At 38.5% G+C, this 17,310-nt stretch overlaps 1 pseudogene; it reads left to right on the forward strand.

The window, feature by feature from the left end:
- The first annotated feature begins 13,094 nt into the window (after window positions 1-13,094).
- On the forward strand, window positions 13,095-13,782 carry LOC110578817 (annotated as a pseudogene).
- The last annotated feature ends 3,528 nt before the right edge of the window (window positions 13,783-17,310 follow it).

Below are 17,310 nucleotides of genomic sequence, written 5' to 3' on the forward strand. Positions count from 1 at the left end.
ATGCTCAAGGGACTGAGCCACCCAGGCGCCTCTGGCTACTTTGTTATTTAAAAAGGTATACTATGGTCAGTTGGTAAGAAAACACTGATGGATGTTAACACTTTTGCCCCAGGAAAGAAAGATAAGCATTATGCTATTACAGCATATAAGGGAACATGATGTCAATTTTGTAGCTTCAACCTGCTACTTGCTCTCTCACATTACCCTAGACGATCCCACCTATTCAGATGGGGAGGGCTGTAGGGAGCACCTAGGGAGAGTGGGTTCAGGGTGATAGAGCCCATCAACCACCTTTTCCTCGAGTTTTGCACGGAAGAAGCAGACAAGCAGGTCCTCAAAAGTCCATGTGGCCTTGGAAAATGAGTTTATCATTAGTGATCAGCGCAGACTAACACAAGACTGAATGCTTACTGGGCTCTTACTATTTTGGGACTTAATTATCCTCCTAACAACATATAGGGTAAGTACTAATACTATATCTCATAACAAACCTGAGGAAACTGACACAGAGAAGGTACTTGACTTGCCCACAGTTACCCCGTGTTAGTTTTCTGTGGCTGCTGTAACAAATTACCACAAATTTGGAGGCTTCAAACAACATAAATTAATTCTGTCACAGCACAACTACGGAAGTATGAAATCAAGGCGTCAGCAGGGCTATGCTCCCTCCAAAGTCTCTATGGCAGAATCCTGCCTTGCCTCTTCCAGCTTCTGGTGGCTCCAGGACTTCTATGGCTTGTGGCCCCATCGTTCCAGTCTCTGCCTCTGCCTTTACAAAGCCTCCTCCTCAGTCTGTGTCTTCTCTTCCAAGGACACTTGCCACTGGATTTAGGTCAGGGTGATCTCATCTCAAGATCTTTAACTTAATGATATCTGCAAAGACTTTTCTTCTAAATAGGGTCACATTCACAGGGTTGGGGTATTAGGACATGGACATATCCTTTTGGAGGCCATCAATTAACCCATTAAAACTGCTATTAAGATGTGAGCTGAGGGGCGCCTGGGTGGAGTGACGGTTAGGCGTCTGACTCTCAGTTTCAGCTCAGGTCATGATCTCAGGGTCATGAGATCGAGCCCCACGTTGGGCTTCATGCTCAGCATGGAGTCTGCTTAGAGTTTCTCTCCCCTTCTCCCTCTGTCCCTGCCGTGCACATGCATGCTCTCTATTTCAAATAAATAAATAAGTAAATCTTAAAAAAAAAAAAAAAAAGATGTGAGCTGAAATTCAAAGTCTAGCAGCCTGGCCCTAGGATATTTGCTCTCTAAACCACCCTGGTATACTGCCTCTCAAGGACCAAGAAAGGGGTGGAAGGTGAAATCAAGGGAACTTCCAGGAATGTTCTGCACTTCTTAGGATGCTTCAAACCTCCACTCGACTCTCACCAATGGGGAAGAATACCCCAGTAATGACTGATATTTAATTTCTTGCCAGCCCAAGAGGAGGGGGCTTGAAACAAATCAAATTTCATTTTATCGAAAGCTAAGATGACATATCTTTTACCCCATATTGTGGAGTTAAATTCATACCCACAACTACAGAGGACTAACACATAAGGCTAAGTCATCTTTTCCCCTTTCCCAGGGAAACCAAGTAAATGTTTAAAGATCAAAATTCACACTGTGTTTCCCAGGCAGTCCAAGTAGCTAAATGATTTTGCCAATTTCAGTAAAAGAGCTTTTCTAAGATGATGGAAAAATGGTGCCTTTCAAGCTGGGAGGAATTCCCAATCTCCTGAGGAACATGGAGGTTTAAATTAATTAACTGCAAGACCTCTAGTTTGGGAGTTGAGGTACCTAGTTTTCTAGGCACTTTGCTACATGACCCAGGATAACATTCTTAGCTTTGGGGCCTCCGGTTCCTCAACTGTAAGGTAAGATGGTTAGAATAAATAATTCTAAGAGTTTATAATATGTTCAAACATTTTTCCTCCGGAGGGTTTTTATGAACTGCCAATTTCACTAAGCAATAACATCTTGAAGAAAAACCGTTACACTTGAATTTTCACTTGTCCATACAATTATATCAGATTCCACTTCATCTTTAGGAATGAACTTCAAAAGAAATTCTCTCTAGAAATTCTTTGCAAACTTGAAATGGATTTTGGTTACATCTCTTTTACTCTGCATTGAAAGTTCACCAAAGAATTTCCTTGTCAATTACTGATTTTAATATCTTCTAAGAAACTTCAACCTAATTCCATCTCCTAAAATCACAGAATAATTGGTAATGGTAACAATTCATTCGAATAAATGGTTTCAGGGATAAGAACTCCCACTTCCAGGAAATCATTAGTGATTCAGTTAAAAGTTGCTAAAGTATTTGCATAAGAAATGGCAGAAGATTCCTGAAACTTTAATGCATTCAAATCCCTTCATTTTTTACCAAGTCACTATAAATATCTTGAGGCGAGAATACACCTTGAATGGATCAGTATGTGTGAATATCAACTTCTCATACTTGCATCTATAAATAGTGATTTTACTGAAGCCGGGTCACTGGCTTTAGGAAAGGATTCCTATTCCTTCCCAGCACTTACTGGGAAGAACTGTTTAAGGGAATGATCATGTTTCAGTCTACAAACACCACCACATTGTAGGCACTCCCAATATAGGGACTCAGTAAAAATGGTCATTAAGCAGAAAATACTAAACACATTTAATCGGTAACATACCGAGACTGAAACTTCCCTTTCCTCTTTTTCTCTGGATGCATTCAGAACTTCAAAACTCAGCCTGCAAGAAATGAGAAAGAATAGGTCAGCAACAGCAGGGATTATCTTGAATCCTAGGAACCACTTCTGAGCAAGAGCCTTCATTACTAATGTGAGGAGCTTCACCAACTCGGTCTGCAAACACTCAAGGTTCCCAGCAATAAACAAAATTAACTAGAAAAAATAACTTTTTATTTCCCAGGAACCAATTTCCCTACTTATCTCGCAGGCAACATTTATAACTTCACCACCGCCTTTTATTATTTTAAGCTACTTGTTTTTCCGATGTCCCACCTTGACCATTCAGTGAACCTTCTCACATTAACTTCCTGTAAACCCCTCCCACTCCCCCACCGCTGACCACCTCCTCCAGAGGAAAGAGGTGAGCTTTTAACTCTCTGTTCACTTCCTTACCACTTGTGCTGTCTAGCTCTATCATTCCCACTCATGTCTGGAAGAAGAAAAAATGTTATAATCCATGGATTGGATCTGTAGTAAAACCCCTATAGACTGATGCTTTTTTTCCTTTCCTATATTTACTATATATATAGTCCTTAGAATATAAATCCCCTGGGATGGATTTCCTTTTTTTTTAATATCTAAAGCAACATTGCTAGAATAGGGAGTTCAAAATTCTGTCACAACTCATAGCCTGGTATAGCTACACTTTGAAATATAATTCTCTGCCTTCAAGAACTTAAAAATCTCCTTCAGAGAGCTAGCAAACCTCCTTACAAAGTAAATGTGTAGCAGTAAGTGTGCTACAGAAAGTGGTTAGAGAAGGCTTCATCCAGAAAGGAGGCCTGGAGTGACACCTGGTAAGTGAGACTCAGATCTAGTCTGCAGAGAGGTCTCTGTCTTGTTATGGGACTGGACAGTAGCAGAAGTAGGTGGGAACAGCATGGGCTGTCACCCAGTCCTAAATTTAAATCTACCCTCTGCCACTCTCTGCCCTTGCCAAGTTATCATAAAACTTGGAGCCTCTGTTGGTTCATCCATCAAGAGGAGATGGCAGTATCGACACCGCCATTTTAAAACCCAGGTAATGTTCTTCACTCCTGGTATTACTCAATCTTCCTGTGACTTTTGATATTGTCAGACAATAGCTCCTGTTTGGAATATTCCTTCCCCTTGGCTTTTGAGATGCCTCCGAGTTCTTGATTTCTTCTCGGTTCTAAGATGGTGTCTTCTCTTTCCGTTAAAGGTCAGGGCTTCCCAAAATTCTCTCTTTAGCTCTTTTCTCATTCCCAGAGTAGTCTTATATCTTACCCATAGATTTAAATAACATCTCTATAGTTATGGTTCCCAGTTTCTGAGCTCAGATTTAGTCCTGTCTCCTCCATTCCATGGTTTTTTCCCAGTTTTATTGAGAAATAATTGGCTTATGTCACTGTATAAGTTTAAGGCGTACAGCCTGATGGTTTAATTTGCATATGTTGGTGATTACCACAATAGATGCAGCTAACATCCACCTCCTCATATAGATACAATAAAAAGAAAAAAAGGAATAAATTTCCTTGTGATGAGAATTCTTAGGATTTATCCTTTTTTTAAAAGATCATTTATTTATTATTTGGGGGGGAGCGGGGGTGGGGGAGGAAGAGAGAGAATCTCCTGCAGACTCCCCTCTAAGTGCAGATCTTGGCGCAGGGCTGGATCTCATGACCCTGAGATCATGACCTGAGCTGAAACCAAGAGTTGGACCCTTAACCGACTGAGACACCCAGGTGCCCCTAGGATTTACTCTCCTAACAACTTTTCTATATATCCTACAGCAGTGTTAGCTGTGGCCTACGTTATATCCCTAGTGCCTATTTATCTTCTAACTGGAAGTTTGCACCTTTTGACCACCTTCCCCCATCCCCCCCCTCTCTCACCCTCTCCCTCTGGTAACCATGAATCCGATCTCTTTTTCCATGAGTTTGTTTTGCTTTTTTTTCAGATTCTGCTTATCTCATATAAGTGAGATTATACAGTATTTGTTTTTCTCTGTCTGACTTATTTCACCTGGCATAATGCTTTCAAGGTCGATCCATGTTGTCACAAAAGGTAAGATTTCCTCATTTTATTGCTGAGTAACATTTCATTGTATATATACACCACATATCTTTATCCATTCATCCATTGGTGGACACTTAGGTTGTTTCCATGTCCTGGCAATTGTAAATAATGCTGCTATGAACATGGTGCAGAAATCTTTTTGAGTAAGTGTGTTTCCTTTGCTTATATTCTCAGAAGTGAAATTGCTGGATCATATGATAGTTCTATTTCTAATTTCTTGAGGACTCACTACGGTTTTCCATATCAGCTGTACCAGTTTACTATACAATCCCACCAAAGGTGCACAAGGGTTCCCTCTTCTCCACATCCAAGAGATATTTCTTATCTCTTCTCTTTTGGATGATGGCCATTCTAACAGGTGTGAGGTGATATCTTATTGTGGTTTCAATTTGCATTTCCCTAATGACTAGTGATGTTGTGCATCTTTTCGTGTATTTTTTGGCCTTTCATCCATCTTCTTTGGAGAAATGTCTGTTCAGGTCTGTTGCCCATTTTTTAATTGAGTTATTTGGGTTTGGGGGGTTTTTTTGCTTGTTTTTGAGGTGTAGAAGTTCTTTATACATTTTAGATGTTAACAGCCTCTTATTAAATATATGGTTTGCAAATATTTTTCCCATTCCATAGATTTTCTTTTCGCTTTGTTGATGTTTTCTTTTGCCATGCAAAAGCTTTTTAGTTTGATGTAGTTCCACTTGTTTATTTTGTTGTTTTTTCTTTAGATGTCATATTCATGTCAAGGAGCTCTGTTTCTGTTTTCTTTTGGGGGGTTCGTGGTTTCAGTTCTTATTTTAACTCTTTAATCTATTTTGAGTTAGCTTTTGTGAATGGTGTAAGATATGGAACCACTCATTCTTTTACAGGTTAATATCCAATTATCCCAGCAGCATTTATGGAAGAGATTGTCTTTTGTCTATTGAGTATTCTTGGATCCCTTGTCAAATATCAGTTGACCCTATATGCTTGGTTTTATTTCTGGACTTTTAAATTCTATTTCACTTGTCTATATGTCTTTTTTAATGCCAGTAACACACTACTTTGATGACTATAGCTTTAGAGTATGGCTTGAAATCAGGAAGTATGGGGCCTTCCTGTTTTGTTCTTCTATCTCAGCATTTCTGATTGGAGTCATATGGTTTTATATAAATTTTAGGAGTGTTTTTTCTACCTTTATAAAAGATGTCATTGGAACCTTGATGGGAATTGTGTTAAATCTATAATGGCTTTGGTAGTAATGACACTTTAACAATATTAATTACCCTAATCCATGAACAAAGGAAACTTTCCATTTATTTGGCGATAGAAATCTTCAATTTCCTTCATCAATGTCTCATAGTTTTCAGACTAGAGATCTTTCACTTCCTTAATTAAAGTTATTCCTAAGTACTTTATTGTTTTTGATGTTATTGTAAATGGAATCAATTTCTTTTTCAGAAAATTCATTTTTAATGTATAGCAACGCTACTGATTTTTGTATGTTAATTTTGTACCTTGCAACTTTAATGAATTCATTGGTTAGATCTTATAGTTTTTTGAGTCTTTTTTGAGTATATATTTTGTCATCTGCAAATAAGGAAAATTTTACTTCTTACTTTTCAATTCTGATGCATTTTATTTCTTTTTCTTGCCTGATTGCTCTAGTTAGGACTTCTAGTTCTATGTTGAATAGGAGTGATGAAGGGTGGGCACTCTTGTCTTGTTCTTGATGCTGATATTGCATGTCCCTAGGCCCTCACCATAAATCACATTGTTAGCATAAACTATCTAGCATGACCCAAGGCCTCAGCTAAACAAAGACATTCTTTACAGGCAAGATATTCCAAAGGCTTAGAGCTTATCTTTCAGAAGATGGACAAGAGCTAAATTTTCTTTGAAATATACAGGGTTTAGGCAAGTTGGATCTGCGGAGTTAATCCTTTGCTGCACACTACTACAGGCAAAACTTACTGATTACAGTGAATTCCTCTCTCTGTCTTCAGCACACATATCCAATTGGTATCTCAGTTCTCCTTATTCTACATCTACGTATCCATACATTCATCATCATCCCCAGCACTTCCTTCCTCCAAATTAATCTATTACCAAAACTTACTCATTTTTTTGCATAAAGATAACCTAATTTAATCCTTTCTTATTCTTTCCTACTTCTACTGCCTCAGTTTTGGACTTCATCATGTTTTATATTACCTCTGCTCTGAATCCTCCCAATCATCTTCCATATTGCCTTTAGAATAATTTTTATAAAATAGAAATTTGGCTCTGTCATTCTGCTACTTAAAGTCTGTGAATTAAGTATAAATATCTCTATTTTATTCACATTCCTTAGCACACCCCTGAATAATATGGCTGCCAATTATCTCTCTAGCCTTGTTACACATTGTGTTACAAACTGACCAAAGGCTTCTGTGTCTCCACGACTTTGAATATCTTATTCTCTCTGTCTGAATTTGTTGTTCCTTCCACAATCTACTCAACATCTAGTCAACAATTTTTCAAGCTAAATTCCACTCCTGTATATGAATCAACTCAGGTGCCAGTTCCTTTAGGATGACTTACCTGCCTTTAAAGTTAGGTCAGGTATCTTTTCTCTGTACTTTGGAAACAGCCTGTGCATGCCTCAGTCATTTCATATTTTACCTTATTAGCTCATCTATGTACTTCTCCATCTCCCTCACTGGACTGGGAGACCCTCACTGGGCATAATTGTGTTTCAAGTAGGTAGCCCCCAAACCCAATGGATACAGTCACAATACAATGCCTGAAGGAGACATATTTCTGAAGACTTGGCATAACTCAAATTTGTCACAGTAACAAACTTAATCTTAACAAAGGATGGCATGTATTTTTATTTCCAGACAGCATGTCAATAGCAAAAACAGATTTTACCAACCTCTTAACCTTTGTAGATATACAATATTTTGAATAATTTTTAATTTGGGAAGATTTATACCATTTCAATTTTGCAAAAAAATGAAAATTTAATATGCATACCATATCATTTCAAATCTACAAAATTTAACTTCACAATAAATGTAATGTCCAGTACCTCATTCATAGTGATGTTTAAAGCTTATTTCCTTCCCAACCAATCCTCCTCCTATCATTATATTTTATTTACTTAATTAATCATTTTCTTATTCATCACTGTAGTCATCACCAGTGTTATTTTCTGAGATCTCAAGAAAATAAAATATATATCTTTTCTCTCCTCTCTTCCAAGCTATTACAGTTTTTCAAAAAAAACAAAAGACAAAAAAAAAATATATGAGTGCAGAAATGAAAACAAAAACATTCTATATTTCACATTTTTTAAAATACAGGCTATTTTTCTCTTATTTATTCTGTGTGGCTTAGTTTATAATAATCATCGGAGACCATGCTTTTAAATTACATAATGACCCTGACATATCTGATACCAGATAGCATATGAAATATAATCTGTTAGTGAGATCACATAATTAATTAATCTAATCCAGATAAAGGCGTATCTAAACAGTGCATTTAAAGAGACTTTGGATTCCTGCTACTATTTGCATTATTTTTATTATTTGGTGGGTCTAGAGTTGTTGCAATGTATTGTGGAGACGTTAGTAATTTAAAAAATAGTAACAGGGCCACCTGAGTAGCTCAGTTGATTAAGTGTCTGACTTCGGCTCAGGTCATGATCTCTGTGTTCAACGAGGAGTCGGCTTGTCCCTCTCCCTGTGCCCCTCCCCCCACTCATGCTTTCTTTCTCTCTCAGATGAATAAATAAAATCATTAAAAAAATAACAAATTTTTAATCAAGACTTAAAAATATATAGATCTCCTCAGCCTATGCATGAAATTTTTCATTTGCATTATAGCCTCTTAAAAAAAAAATACAAAGGATTCTGCTTTAGCTTTATTGGCTGTCTGGCAGAACAGCAATATAAAAATAGGAACAAAGAAAAAAGGTTATTTTTTTAATACTCTTTTAGCATATAGATTAGTATTAATTACCATGTAATGAGCTGAAAATTCCTGCCAAAAAGCTGAGGTTTGTGGTTCCATTAATGAGTATTTTCTTTCCACTGGGTGAAGTAAAAATTTTAAAGTGTTAGGGATTTGCACTTGGAAAACATCTCTAAGCTATTTATACAAGCAAGTCAATAGGAAAAGCACATTTTCCATTTATAGCCTTTGTAGTGCATTCATGGACCTGACATTTTGGGCAATGTGTTGCTTTTAGTGGTAGTTCTGAATTGTAGCCTTGGGCAGGCTTCAGTGTAGCAGGAGTGAGACCAGCATTCTCCACCATTCAGCTTTGGACTGGCTGTGGCTGAATCTATGTTAAGAGTTCCCATTTACTTTCCAAACTGGCAGAAACCACAGAAGTGTGCTTTTTTACTCTCACTTCTAAAATGGATTCAGCCTACAACAGGTACCCCAACCATTGAGGAACACTAGCAACAAGATGCCACTAAGACATAGTTTCTGGGTTTGTCCCAATTAAAATATTTTGAGGCAGTTCTCCACCACTCCCATCTCTAAGAATATTTTTGAGGAAGAGGAGTCTACACATAAACAGACATCATCAAGACTGAACCATTTTGGTGGCCATGAAATGCACCTCAACCAGTTCTGTGGAAAGTGTGATGCAAATGCCTGGTTTCTTTGCTCTGAATCCACCACTGCACTCACTGCTCCAAGCCAAATACTGGGATACACCGCAGGCCTGTGCCTGGGAGGGATCCTTGGGAAGGCCCGTGCTTAAGGGAAGCAGGGTTTCCCGGATGGACAGCTTTGGTCTGGCCAAAACCTTTGTAGAACTGCCCTGCAGAGTGAGACTCTGCTTGCCCCTGCTCTTTCCCTCTCTTTCCAGGGCTTCCTCCCCCACCCCTTTTTTTTCTTCACAGACCTTGACTTTTACCACAATAAATCTCCTACATCTCCAATCCTGTCTGCTTTTATGAGGATTCAGATTCATGCAGCTATTGTCTTCATTTGGGATTAGATTATCTTGACCTTTTTAGCACTGTGTCAATGATCATCAAATCAATTTCTCTCAAATCCAAGGGTAGAAAGCCCAGTACTGGTGTAACCAAGGAGTCACCTAAACTTGCTCTAGCATCCTAATTCTGGCTTTCATTCTCAAGGTCACCTCATGGTACAAAATGGCTGCTAGAGCTCCAGTCATCCTGCCTGCTCCAGGCAGCAGGAAAAAGTAATGGCAGAAGGACCAATGTGGTATTCCTTCCAATGTTCTAGCTCCCTCTAAGACCCTTCTTAGAAGTTCCACACAAATTTCCTCTTTGTTTCTTTGTCTCAAGCATAATCACATAAATCACATAAAGCTAGCAGCAAGGAAGGCTACAAAAGCTAAAATGCTACAAATATTGACATCCAGATTAACATTGGATGTTCTATTGCTAAAGACAAATGAAAGACTGGATATTTGTGGCAACTCTCGGTCTCCTCTGCCCTGCTTTTCTCTCCATTTTTATGTAGACATTGAAAAACATGATGTCTGGATTTCCAAGCGAAATCCGAGAGAAGGAGTCTGACCATGAGCCTTATCCATCTTTGTCCAGGGTAGTAAGAGCATGACCTTATGCTCCCTTTCTTCTTGAGTTCTTCAAGGGCCTAGACTCAGGATTTCAGGACATAAATGAAAGTCTTTAATCATCTCATGACCAGACAAAAGGATACATTTTACATGTGTTCAAAAATGCAGTGTAATGGTTAAAAACAAATGGACTTGAATATCAGGAAGAATTAAAACCAAATCCCAGTTGTTTTGCTCACTAAGGGTGTCAACTAATAGATAATTAAGCCTTTCTGCTAGTAAATGCTCAATAAATGTTAGTTAGCTGTTGGTTTGATATTTTTGCATCAAGTAAGGACTGAATGCTTTAATAATGGGGTGGGGCATAAAAAAACTGCCCTAAAATCTCTTTGGTTTTTAACTTAACTCATCCTAACCTCCACACCCTAAAACTCCAAACTTGTTTAAAAAAATTTTTTTAAGTTACAGATACCTTTCCTGACACCTCTATTTTAAATATTTCCAGTCTTTTTTCTATCTTTGTTCTAGAAATGTTCTACCATTCTGTGTTTGTGTGTGTGTGTGTTTCTATGAACCTTTTTTCTATCTTTTGTTTTTTCCTTTAACACTTTCCCTGATTTCAAGGATGTTCACTGAGGTCCCCTTTCAAAGCTCCATCAACACTGCCTGCATTCTTGGGTTCCAACTGGCACTTCACACCTGGTGCCCTAATGTGGTAGCACAGACTCATGCAGCCTCCAAGGCCTTCCTGCAATCTACAGATTTAGAATATATCAGCAAATGGTATTTAGTAACCATCTATTCCCTGTGTATTTTTAATCGTTTCAACACTCTGAGACCAGAATGCATATTTTCAGCCAATTAATTCAGATGATGTAAACACATAACAGTGCTTAGCTAATATGAACTTAATATTAGATCGGTTAATGAAGAGAACTGAAAATCTCTGCATCTAAGCAGCAAAAGCTTCTTGCAAAATCACATAAGATAATCTTAATAATCTCTAGGCTTGTAGATGGAATGTTTACTACATTGTATACTCTAATGCCATATGATCACTCAAAATACTATATTCGTTTGGATATCTATGGCTAAACCATTTTTTAAATTTCTTGTCTGTAAATACACACTTAATCTTTCTCTACTGCTACACCCTGCTGACAATCACTTGCCCGCACATGACTTTATCTATTTAAAAGATTTTTTTTTAGTCTTTTTCCCTCATAAGGAAATTATATCAGAAATAAATAATACATTATTATCACTTTTGCCCACCTATGAAGTTGAAATAATTTCTCATTCAGAGCTAGCTGTCTAGGATCCTATACTTCTTATCTTTGTGGCCTATGACAAATTGCTTGACTCAGTTACCTCATTTGTCAAGAAGAGTTCATAATGTCTACCTACTAGGATTGTTGTAAAGATCAGAGACAATGAATTTGAAGCACTAAGCCCAGGGCCTCCTATTTAAGGGGTACTCAATAAAAGGGGTCAACAGTGGTAATGATGACAATTGATAATGGTAATGATGACTGTAAGGAGATTGTGGAAATGAAGAAGATGAAGGGAATGGGGAAGAACGTATTATTTTCCTATTACTATTGTAACAAATTGCCACAAAGTTGGTGGCCAGAAGCTTGTGGGCTTGGTTAGTTCCTTTGCTTCATGTCTCACAAGGCTGAAAGATGTTAGCAGGGCTGTGTTCTTTCTGGAGGCTTGCAGGAGAATTTATTTCCTTGCCTTTACAAACTTCTAGAGACCACCTGCATACCTTAGCTCATGGCTTTCTCCCTTCATCTTCAAAGACAGCAATGGTACCCTTCTGGGGCTTCAAATGTCTCCTTTCTCTTCTAACTCATCTGACTTACTATTCTGCCCTCCTCTTACACTTTTAAAGGCCCGTGTGATAACATTGGGTCTACCCAATAAGCTCTGTATCTTAAGGTCTATAACTTTAATTCCATCTGCAAAGATCCTTTGGCCTTATAAGGTAACAATTGCAGATTCTAAGGATTAGAGTATGGACATCTTCAGGTGGTATTGTTCTGCCTACATAGGGGGAAAGTAAAATGTTGACCATAATAGGAATAATTAATAAATTCAGACACTAGCTTCTGAAGAATATAGCCTTTCTTGATGTTTAAAGGGGACAAAAAGCTTACCTGATAGAGTCAACTTGGTATAGTGGGGAGACCACTGAGCTTGGTTCCATTCCTACAATCCTGAGTCACTCATTAAACAGTTTTAGATTTCTGGTTACTCATTTATCAAACAAGAATGTCCGTTTAATGATATAAATATTGTTTCCAGTTATAAAATTCTATCATTCAGTTTGAATAAATTTAACAGCCAAGCAAGAGTCCCTTGAATCTTGCCATGAAACACATGACACTGTCTCATCAAAACTAAAGAGGGATGCAGGATTGCACCTTGTGGCCCATGGCTCACACAGAGAATTATCGTAAGGATGAAGCCCAGGTTTATTTTTTAAAGGATTAGAATCCCATTGGAAGACAAGCATGTGTTGTCAGTTTCTTAGCTTCTAATTCCCCTGCTGTAACCCACCCTCCTTTTGAAAGAGCAGAAAAACCGTGGTACAGTTACACCTGAGTAGACAAAAACCATGATATGCACACATCTACTACTTCTAGGTACAGGAATGCATTAATATCTGTAAAAATATAAATGCAATTCCTCTTAGGCAATTCCTGAGCATAAAAGTGTCCCTTGTCATGTCTCTCAGGTGAGGTTGAGAAGCCGGCAGGTACCACGCTCTGTCTTCTTGGTCTCCCGCCACAATGGAGTACCTCATCCGGGGCCCCGACTAAGGCCTTCTCGCCTTCAGCCAGGTGGCCACTAACAGTGTTGTCTGGATGAAGGACGATCACGACAAGATGCTTAAGAGGAGTGAAGAAATCTTATTCCTCTGTGTTGGAGAGGCTGGAGACACAGTACACTTTGCAGAATATATTCAGCAAAATGAGCCACTTTATAAGATGCAAAATCATTATGAATGGACTCCCATAGCAGCAGCTGATTTCACATGCCAAAACATGACTGACTGTCTTCAGAGTCAGACCCCATACCATGTCCACCTCCTCCTGGCCGGCTATGATGGGCATGAGGTTCCAGCACTCTCCTACATGGACTACCTGGCAGTATTGACCAAGGCTCCTTTTGCAGCCTTCGCATGGCTATGGGGCCTTCCTGACTCTCAGTATTCTGGACCGATACTACACACCAACCATCTCTTGTGAGAGGGCAGTGGAACTTCTTGGGAAATATCTAGAGGAGCTCCAGAAATGTTTCATCCTGAATCTACCAACCTTCAACATTCCAATCATTGACCAAAATGGCATCTAGGACCAGGACATTTCCTTCCCTAATAGGGCTCCTAACCTCATGCCCTCCCTCCCATTTGCCAGGGAACTTTTTTTGATGGCCTCCTTTATCTTTTTCTATTCCTTTGACTCCCATCCTTCATAGATGATTAATTCACAATAAAGCTGAATCTGGATAAATTGGGGGGAAAAAAGTATCCCACATGCGGGATGGGTTTTTAGATTTTATCCCGTTCAGTAATTTGCCATTTTTCTTTTAGTAGCCTTTCCAAAATTAATGTTTTCTATAGATAGATTTTTTTAGATAGGCGTTTGCAACAACAAAAGCTGTACAAAGATGTTGGTTTATTAATAAGAGTGCAACTATTATTTTTCAATCAGCTGGGTTATTCTGAGTAGTGTTTTTTTAAACTAAGAGTATTTGTCATCAACTAACTCAGAATGACTTCTTCCCATTTATGTGCCCTTTGTTATCACGAGAAAATAACCCATCTTGAAAAAGTGCGAGGTAATAAGAGATAGATTCATTCACCATCTTAATTAGACCTTTATTCAAGAATTCACCAGCATTCACTGAACATCTTATTTATACTCTGCACTGGGCCACACATAGGAAATACATGGATAATAGTACATAGATTTTTATTTCAAGAATCCCAGAGTCAAGTAAAATCCCAAAGACAAGTAAAAATAAATAAGTAACGTAAAAGGTAGCTGCGATCATAATAACATCTACACAAGGCAGAGATAGTTCATGAAGAGAGCCAAGGAAATAGAGGCTGTGAAGAAAGCTTCAAAAAAAGTAGTCATATATAAGCAGGTTTTTATTTTGTCAGGTAGACGGAATAGGAAAGAGTATTTCACACAAAATTAACAATATACACACAAAGCAGAGAAAGAACATGTATGTGTTTAAAAATACCCTCTTTTTGAAATACCAGTGTACATTCATTTATTTCTTTACTTTTACTTTGACATCCACAAGAAGTTATGTTCCAGTATAGGCAAGTTGCTAGAATTTTAAGTTTCTTCTACTGGTTATAATTCCAAAAAGAGAGAACCAAACGTTTGAAAAATGATAAATTATGTGGTAGAAGAGTAGAGATTTTACATTAAAACTTTAGAATATATAAAAGAAAATGCGCAAAAGTCTTGTACTTAAGTCCAGTGGTTTATATGGGATTAGGAGGTAGCTGTTTAAGCAAGCTGACAAAGGCAAAGCCCAGGGAGATTAGAAGTGGCGCAAGGAATGAAAGATGGGGGATGGGGAGAGAGATATGAACACTTCAGAATCACAAAATCTGAAAACTATTAAACATTTATATAGAGGACTAGACTCAGGGAAAACAAAGAATATGTCTTAATATGTGTATTGTTTGCAAAAGAAAAATTTATAAGCATCTCATTAAAGCTGTTAAGGAAAGATTTTTAAAATCTCTAATGAATAAAGAATAAGTGGAGCAATTCCCATCATTAATAATTTAAATTTTATCATTAATACTACTTTTATTTAGCCTTTTGTCTCTATAGCAATAAATGTTATCAGAAAGGAGAGCTTATATCCTATTTTTATTTATTTTATTTTATTTTATTTTTTGTGAAGGATGCTGCAAGCTTGTTCTTTGCTTGGGTGGATGAGCAAAAACCTACCTTGGAGCAGATTTTCTTTGTTTCTTCCCCAACTCTTGAATGTTCCCTCTTGGTTATGATGATTTGAATAGAGTGTATCAGGATCATTTGTGGCCTAGTGGAGACCCCTTTTCCAATACCTTTGAATTTACAGGCTTGATAATGGGGGAGGGGAATTAGGCAAATCTTAACAATACCCAAAGAACATTCCAGAAGAAAAAGATTAAGACCTGGAACACCTATGCTTTGGTGGTTCCATATTGCCCAAACCTTCCCCAACAGTGGATTCTCATGGTCTGATCTAAGATTTGCTGGTAAGAAAGAAAATCAAAAGCTCCAAAGTGAAATTCATCATAAGGTTGGGTAAATACAGTTGAATATATATACCTAAAAACTGAAGAAGAGCTAGTTTTGCCACAGCCTGTGACAAAGCTCCTCTAATATAACGGCCTCACTTTGGGAGCAGTGATTATATATGAGTGTATATTTTTTTTAAAAAAGCTGTGATGAAGACTGATGAATCACAGACCTGTACCTCTGAAACAAGTAATACATTATATGTTAAAAAAAAAAAAAAAAGAAGAAGAAGAAGAAGAAGGTAGCAGGAGGGGAAGAATGAAAGGGGGGAAATCGGAGGGGGAGACGAACCATGAGAGACTATGGACTCTGAGAAACAAACTGAGGGTTCTAGAGGGGAGGGGTGTGGGGGGATGGGTTAGCCTGGTGATGGGTATTAAAGAGGGCACGTTCTGCATGGAGCACTGGGTGTTATAGCAAACAATGAATCATGGAACACCACATCAAAAACTAATGATGTAATGTATGGTGATTAACATAACACAATAAAATAAAATTTAAAAAAAAAGAAGCTGTGATGTTAGGAGCTCACAGATTGAGCCCCACTGCAGCCATGCAGGTGCGCAGACCGGTAAGGTCAGCCCCAGTGAGGAGGAACACATCAAACTGTGTAAGACCAAATTTTCACCCGGGATACATCAAGAAATCAGACCAAATCAGAGATTTGGGTGTGGGTGGTTTTCTAGAATTGCCATGTATTGGGGCAGTGAAGGAAGTGAGATCAGGCAGAGAGGGGAAGTGAAATGTGATAGAATCTCAACAAAGGCCTGGACCAAATCCATATGGAGCTCTGGAGCTGTGGCCCTTCAGTGTTGTCCCATGAAGTCAAAGAGACTGGAACTTCACTGGATATGGGCTCCTTGGGGAGGAGGCAAGGAGCACTAGGAGGAGGGCAAGGAGTTGGTGTGAGTCCTCCAGTGAGGTGCCTCTTGTTTGCCTGGGGCCGTTCCCACAGAATGACTCAGGTGACAGCCATCAGCCTCCCTTGCTCCCCGCAGCTGGGGGAATGAAGTGTCGATCAGGAAGAGTTGATCTGGACAGCGCCCTTGCAACAGCCACTACAAACAGCTACCAAGACCTGGGCCTCGTGAGCAGGTGATCCAGTCCTCTCTGATCTGGAAGGTGTCAGGGGATAAAATCAATAAATGGTATAATCAGGATAGACGCATTTTCTTATTTTATTACTGACAAACATGTCTGATATATAAAAAGTAGTGTTCTATGAGATGACCCACCAGTTTGTTTTCTGTAGTTTTAATAAGGCCTAAAAGTTAAAAGAACTTTTTGTAATTCTGTTTGTTTATTTTAAAGATTTTATTTATTTATTTATTTATTTTTTTTAATTTGAGAGAGAAAATGAGAGTGCACTTAGGTGGAGATAGGAGCAGAGGGAGAGGGACAAGCAGACTCCACCCTTAGCGTAGAGCCCGGATCCCAACACTGGGGCTCCATCTCAAGACCCTGAGATCATGACCTTAGCCAAAATCAAGAGTCGGATGCTCAACCGACTAAACCACCCAAGTACCCCGACTTTCTGTAACCTTAAATGATACCTCTTCAGTCATGAAACATTGACTATAAACCATGATTTTTTTGTAAAATTCTATTTTGATGATTCTTTTCTCTGTTCACTGGCCCTGTGCCTCCTCTCCACTACCTCTTTTCTTTTTATTCCACTTAAGGCAGC

This window comes from Neomonachus schauinslandi, chromosome 4 (genome assembly GCF_002201575.2).
Source record: "Neomonachus schauinslandi chromosome 4, ASM220157v2, whole genome shotgun sequence".
Taxonomy (NCBI): Eukaryota; Metazoa; Chordata; class Mammalia; order Carnivora; family Phocidae; genus Neomonachus; species Neomonachus schauinslandi.